Source organism: Telopea speciosissima, chromosome 1 (assembly GCF_018873765.1).
Source record: "Telopea speciosissima isolate NSW1024214 ecotype Mountain lineage chromosome 1, Tspe_v1, whole genome shotgun sequence".
NCBI lineage: Eukaryota > Viridiplantae > Streptophyta > Magnoliopsida > Proteales > Proteaceae > Telopea > Telopea speciosissima.
The window spans coordinates 42,204,027-42,211,264 of NC_057916.1; positions in this window are offsets into that span (position 1 = coordinate 42,204,027).

The window sequence follows — 7,238 nt, forward strand, 5'->3', positions numbered from 1 at the left end:
AGACAGGGTGGAGTTTGTACGTTCGATGATGCTGAGTGTCTGTTCACAATTTCTCTATTTATTGGTGGCCATCGTCTTGTATTTCTCTCATGGAAAAATGGATCAGGAATTTTATTTGGTTAGGTGATATTGAAACCAAGAAAGTAGTTACTGTAAAGTGGGATTGGTGTGTAAGCCGAGGTCGGAGGGGGGCTTGAGAATTCGAAGGTTGAGAGATATCAATGTGGCCCTGCTTTGCAAGTTAGTGTGGTCTATCAAGCATGGCACTTCTATGGTGAGTAATTTCTTTCAGGCCAAATTTTCTGTGAAGATGGGTTGTTAAAGTGTCATCATATTTGCTCTTCCATTTGGCCGGGTATTAAGAGGGTATGGCACCTAATTGAGTAACAGGAAAGGTGGGTTGTGGGGGATGGCTCTTCAATAAAATTTTGGACAGATTGTTGGTTGGGGGGTGATTCGATTGCTGCAGCATCTGGGCTGGGTTTGGATTTTTTTGTTGGTAAGACTGCCAAGGTAGCTGAGTTTTTGTCGGGTTCTAGGTGGTTGCTGCCGCATGTCAATTCTAGTTTCCTCTCTGATACTTTTATGGTTATTAAAAATATCCAGTTGCCATCGCCTCTCAGTAGGGACCTGTGCTTTTGGGGTTCGACGCCCTCTGGGGTGTTCAATGTGTGGTCTGCCTGGGACTATGTAAGGGTTAAAAACTTGAAGGTTCCATGGCATGATGCGATCTAGAACCAGGCCCTTCTTCCCAAACAATCCCTCTTTGCTTGGCGGGTCATCCTCCAAAGAATTCCTTCTGAGGAATCGTTGAGATCGAAGGGAATCCCGATGGTGTCTAGATGCAACTTGTGTAAGGCTGCTTTTGAGTCGGATTTCCATTTATTCTTGGATTGCTGGTTCTCTAGGCAGGTTTGGGACTGCTTGCTTAATGTCTTTGGTGTGCTTTGGCCTGACTGCTCTTCTTTTGAGGAATTGGTTATTTGGTAGAAAAGGAAGGGAAAGGGGGTGCTGATGAAAGGTGCGTGGCTCGTTGGGGTGGTTATTGTCCCCTATGTTTTGTGGGTGGAGCAGAACAATAGGAAGTTTGATAACCAAGCTAGATCTGCCTAGACCTGTTTAGGGGCGGTTTTGAGTTCTATTAAAGAAATATCAGCTTCCTTTAAAGACCCGGTCACGTCAACCCAAGATCTGGTGTGTGCTAGACGCCTCTCAATTCCTATTCTCCCTAAGCTAGCTCGTTCTATTAGAGAGGTCCACTGGTGTTGCCCTCCTAAGGGATGGGTGAAGCTTAACGCTCATGGTAGCTCGTTGGGGAACCCTAGTAGAGCAGGTGTGGGTGGTGTTTTTCGGAATGACCAGGCGGTACCTATCTCTGCATTTTGTATTTTTCTCGGATCCTCCTCCAATTATGTGGCAAAATTTTGGGCTATTTTTCATAGTCTTCTAAGGGTAAAGGAATTGGGTGTTACGCGATTATGGATTGAATGTGACTCAGTAGTGGTGTGCAAGGCGGTTCAGGGGGGATCTATCCCTTGGTTTGTTAGGCAGCAGTGGATTGGTCTGCTACCTTTCCTTTAGTCCATTTCTTGTAAAATCACTCATTGTTATCGGGAGGCTAATCTGACTATAGATCATTTGGCAAGGATTGTTGGTTCGATTGGGTGATTCAATGCCTGTATTGTCTGATTTTGCATCGGTAGTTAATGCTTTCTTGTTGGAGGATGCTCCAGGGAGATCTCGATTTAGATTTGAGTAGTGGGGGATTTGCATGATTCCTTTTTCTGGGAAGGTTTGTGAGGCCTTTGCTTTGTTTTCTATAATCGTCTGTGTATGCCTGGACGTTAAATAGTTGTTTTTTTTTTTCTTTTTTCTTATCAATATATTCTTTGTTGATCTTTAGCAAAAAAAAAAAAAAAGTACATTACAAGAATCAAAGCCCTAAGTCAAACACCTTATACAACATATTTTATGCATGTGCGGTCGATGGTGCGGTTTGTGAGATCCATCGTCCGTACAGGTGCGGTTTGTGCAGGCAGCATGTCATTTCCTATAGATTCCATTCATGCAATCTATCTGTGTGGTCAATGGTCCATCATCCGCACCCATTGACCGTACAAGTCATTTTTGCTATTTTCCAGCAATGGCTTGAGCTATGGATGGTCTCCGAGTGTGGGACCTATAGGGTATCAGTTGGGGGATTCTTCTAGCAACCTAAGGTTTCAATTGACCATGGGTATATGCCCCAATTAGGGTTTTACAGAGGAATTGGGTTCTAGGTCAAGATTTCCCAAAATTGAAGGTCCATTAATGGAGGTTACATGATAGCCAAGCTATAGGACTGGGGATTGTCTAATTAGGGTCAGCAATTGGTGTCTCTAGCACCCAATTGAAGGATTAAGTAGAGTAGCGCAAGAAGCTTGACGAGATGAGAATGAATTGAACAACTACCACCTAGAGTCTAGAAGGAATTGCATAGAATTCAAGTAGAATAGATAGCTTATAGTGGAATTTAGCTTAGAACAACAAGAGGGGAAGCTTCTAAGCTGTAAAGGGATCAAACTACTCCTCTTCCACGAGCTCCTAGGTAAGGGATGAGCTCACAATCAATGGGGTGAAGATGGAGCTCAAGAATCAACTAAAAAGGAGGTTGGGGCAGCTATGGGGTTACTTCTCATTCTTCCTTCTCTCCTTTCTTCTTCTTCTTCCTTTGCTTTCTCTCCACGTTTTATATCTTCTCTAGGGTTGGGAAATGAAGTGGAATGAGAAGAAGATTAGGGTTTTACCAATTTTAGGATAGGGACACAAAGGGTTGTTTGGATAAGTTGTTCAAATTGACTTAAAATGTTCTAAGAATACACTTAGGTTAGATTTGGGGATGATTTTGAGTGTCCTAGTGTTTAGGATAGGTTATTTAAGTTAAATTGGACTTAGGAATAGATGGGTCAAGCCCCAGGTCCAAGTGGGTGAGGTCCACACCTTAGGATTTTAATTGTTGGGCAAAATAGCCAGTGCGGTTTGTGTATTCGATCAACCGCAGGCTCAACCTGCATGATCCGCACAGGCCAAAAGTGCCAAGTTTAAGTCCAAATGGTCTGGGGTTTTCTCCGGGGTGTTCGTACATGCAAGGGGGGTTTAAGTACGGGAATAATATGGCCTAGATGCACATGATACAAAGTGCAAATCCAACCAATTAGGTCACGAATAGTTCTACCCTTAGACTTATATTCTAAACATTATTTCAAGAGGTTTAAAGCTTGGTGCTCACCTAGTTGAAGTCTTCTTCCAGAACTCTGAAGAACTTTTTCATCTCAATGTACACTTCACAAAGACACCAAGTGTCGATGTTACAAGACACCACATTCCTCCTTCGGTATTCTTCACTTCTGGGACTAGTGCTTGGTGGATAGTTGGTGAACTTACGATCAACGAATCTTCCCCACTTCTGATTGAGGAATCTCTCTTCCACATACTCCCCCGTCCTCGATTCGATGATCTTATGTGTTTGGCTTAATTATTAGCTTGAACAGCTCGCCGACATAGGGAGCTTCCCAAGCTATGCTACATTACACACACAAGTTCAAATTAGTATGGATTGGGGCACGGGTGTAACATATACCTCAATATCGCATTAGTCACATGGTGAACAGGGAACCTGAGTCCTGCTTCGAACATATGGTCATATAAATAGACTTCCTCAAGTCTGGCTATACAAGCATTTTCCCGAGACCCTAGTTTCCAAGAGTAATACTTGGAGGAATTGAATATACTTCCATCAAGACCTGAAGAGATTTAGTAGTAATAAAACTAAAAATGCCAAAGGCCATAGAGGACCTAACAACAACAGACAACTTGGGAAAACCTAAGACAATGGGAACCCCACTCTGGTGACCCACTGAAGAATGTTTTGCTAATACTTTTCTCTCTAAGGTCTTTCGAGGGTTATCAACTGTTTGGGTGGCAGAACTGCTGCTAAGAGAATTTGAGGAGGAAACGCTCATCTTTGATTTTGACTCTGCAACCATACCCTGGACTTAACCAGAAGAGCCCACATCAATGCCTTTGTTAGATGCTAAATCGATAGAAGCAGACATTTTAAGAGAAGAAGAAAAACTTACTAACTAATACAAAGATGAGAACTTCACCGGAAACGGATAAAACTTCACCACCACAGAGAGACAGAATTTTGATCTTCAAAGGAAGACTAAGATGGAGCAAAGCAACAGAGAAGACGAAGAACTAGAAATGAGATCTGCACCTAAAAAGCCCCATTAAATAACCACAATTGAACGGTCCAGATGTCCTCTCGGATACGGCGTGACTGCATGACTATAACTTTTCCGGATTTCAAGGGATTTCGTCCAACATGTCATCACTTCTTCGACTGCTCGAGGTAAATTGGAAGTGTGTGGAAATGCTAGGCGCGAAAGTCGAGAATACACAATATTTGAAACATCACAACAACATAAAAGGTAAGCTTTACGAATACCCCAAATACAATTACCACAATACCCTCCTGATAGAGGATGACCTCAAGGCAGTTCATGGATTTCGTAGCTCGTAATCCTTAAGAGAACTACTCCCACAACTCATACATACGAATGAGCTGAGGGAATGGGGAGCCTCTGTCACAGGTAAAATACTTCCACCATTCATAATGAGACACGTGGAGACACGAATTGGAAAACATAATCCAACGAGTCTCTCGCATTTCTTTCCCTATATAGAAACCTTACAAGAGCTAAACTCCAAAACAGAGACACACTCCAAATAGGAAGCCAAGAAGATCTACGCTGCTAGCTACCAACTAAGGGAAGCTACTCAAGGAGACTCTCCGAGTATGATTCCTACTCCAAAAAGGAAACTACTAATTCAGGCAGAATGCATATCAGAGAAGGATCCTCTTCCCTGATTCAAGCTACCAGACAACCAATATAAATAGAACCTCCCCGGAGGGCAAGGTATGACACAATCACTACTCAACACTCCTATTATATTGCTCTGCTATTTCCTTCAGTTGCGAAGAAGCTAACTTAAGCATCAGAGAGTCTTTGCCAGACATAATTCAGGCTCTCTCATGATACATTCTTTTTTGTTTTCTACAAGTATCTTACCGGGGATAGGTCGTATCCGCGGAAAGTTAGTTTTTTGCCGCAACAAAATTAGAATTTAAAGAAGTTCCCCCTTTTATTTTAGAAGTTTCAGTTTGGAAGGTAGAGAAGCAGAAATGTCGTATAGTTACAATAGACAAGACGTTATAGGGAGAGAGAGGGAGAGTGAGACTGACAGCGGATGGCCATGATAATGGCCTTGGGGAAGGGGAGAGGGATAAGAGAAAGATATTAATTAGCTTTACCACTTTTGAGAGAGACAAGAGAGAAGTGGAATGGAAGAAATTGAGTTACTGCAATTTCTGATTTGGAGTTGGTCATCATCGGTCATGACTCAATGGATATATGAAAACGAGTACCTGGAATTGGGTGGATAGAGAAGAAGTTGAAAATAAAAACAAATCAAAACCAATTCTTTATGTGTGAAGAGAAGTCAACGGTCAAGGATATGCACTACTGTCAATGTCTCCCAAACGTTACCAAAAAAAAAAAAAATGTCTCCCAAAGACTTAACACACACATTCTCTCGTAAACATTCCCCTAAATTCCATCCCTCCCTCCATTACTCCATCCCTTGCTTCACCACTTACTTCATCAAGCACAAGGCAACGACTACCCTGCAAAACCCCACAACCCAACCCCGAAGATGAAACAAACCCAAGCTACCCCCGCACCACTCGAAGGTCGAGGCTCAGGGTGTCTCCCTTAGTAATTCTTAGTTCCTTATTCCTCACTCCGTACTACTCTCCAGTCTCCCTTACCCTTTTCCTGTCTTGGTGCGCCCGTCACTTACTTCTTCTCCTCCTCTTCTCTTACTCCCTTACTTTATCTGTACATCTGTTTCTATATTTCATTTTCTAAGTACCACCTTGAAGTCCGAACAAACGGTCCCTTCTCTCTCTCTTTCTCTATTTTAATTTTTTTTTCTCTCCCGCCATTTCTTCCCCGGGGTGGGAAGGGATCCCCGATAGACGGATGCTGTCCATCCGTTAGACACACAAATCTCGATACATGAATTTATATTTTAATCATATCCATCCGTTTCCTTGGGGCTTCGTCCTCTTTTACGCCACCCACTTTTGGTCAACCCTTTCTGTTTTTCCTTTTTTTTTTTTTTTTTTTTTCAACTCCTTTTGGACTCTTTGAGTTAATGGCTATAGCTGGAGATGGCAAACGCAGGGAGGACAAGCGGCGACAATGGTGGGGTGGGACCACGTGTCAGCACCGGGATACACCCCCACCCTGAACTAAGGGATACGGGAGAGAAGTGGTAGTGGTAGGGGTTGTTTCTTGGTGACATGTATATTGGCTTATTATGGAGATTCCTATTTTCATTTTTCACCCGTTAAGACTAAAGCAGGTATTTAGGAATCGATATCAGAAATGATCCTATATCGATCTGGATCGGCTCAGTATCGGTTTGAATTGAATTGATTTATTATTTTTTTTATAATTTATCTCTGGTATTTGCCAATCCACCGATACAATATCTGTGAGGAATTGGTATTAATAAAAACCGAGACCATTATGAATTGGTCGATCCAACATGGATTCCTCAAACAAATTTTTTTTTTTTTTTTTTGATAAGAGATTCCTCAAACCATGCTCCACAGTCCATGTATCCTTTCCAACAGAAAAAACAAAAACGGATATAACCAAGTAAATCCAAAGAATTCAATATTTTTAACATTTTTTTATGGGAGAGAGAATGCTTGCCTTGCATGACCCTTATGTCGGGATCAATGAGAGTCCACCCCTAGGGATTCCAACGAGGTGTAGTGTGGTCATTTTGTCACCTCTGTCTTGGTGAAGGAGTGTACGATCACCTTCTTTTTCCACCTTTTTTATATATAAAAAATTGAGATCGAACAAGAAAAGACCAACTGATCGGATTATCAATACGGTTTCAGTCTAAATTGATATATGCAAAAAATACGGAAAAATTAAAGAAAACCACTCTATTCTTCCCATTTCCATGTTTGTCTTTGAACTCAGAATCCAACTGAGACTAAACTGTGTCGATCATGTTTATCTTGAACTGTTGATCACTCTTCTCCTAGTTCTTAGACTCTAAGACCTAGACCTTAGTTATTTCTTGATCACCGATTTTCACCCATATTAATGCCC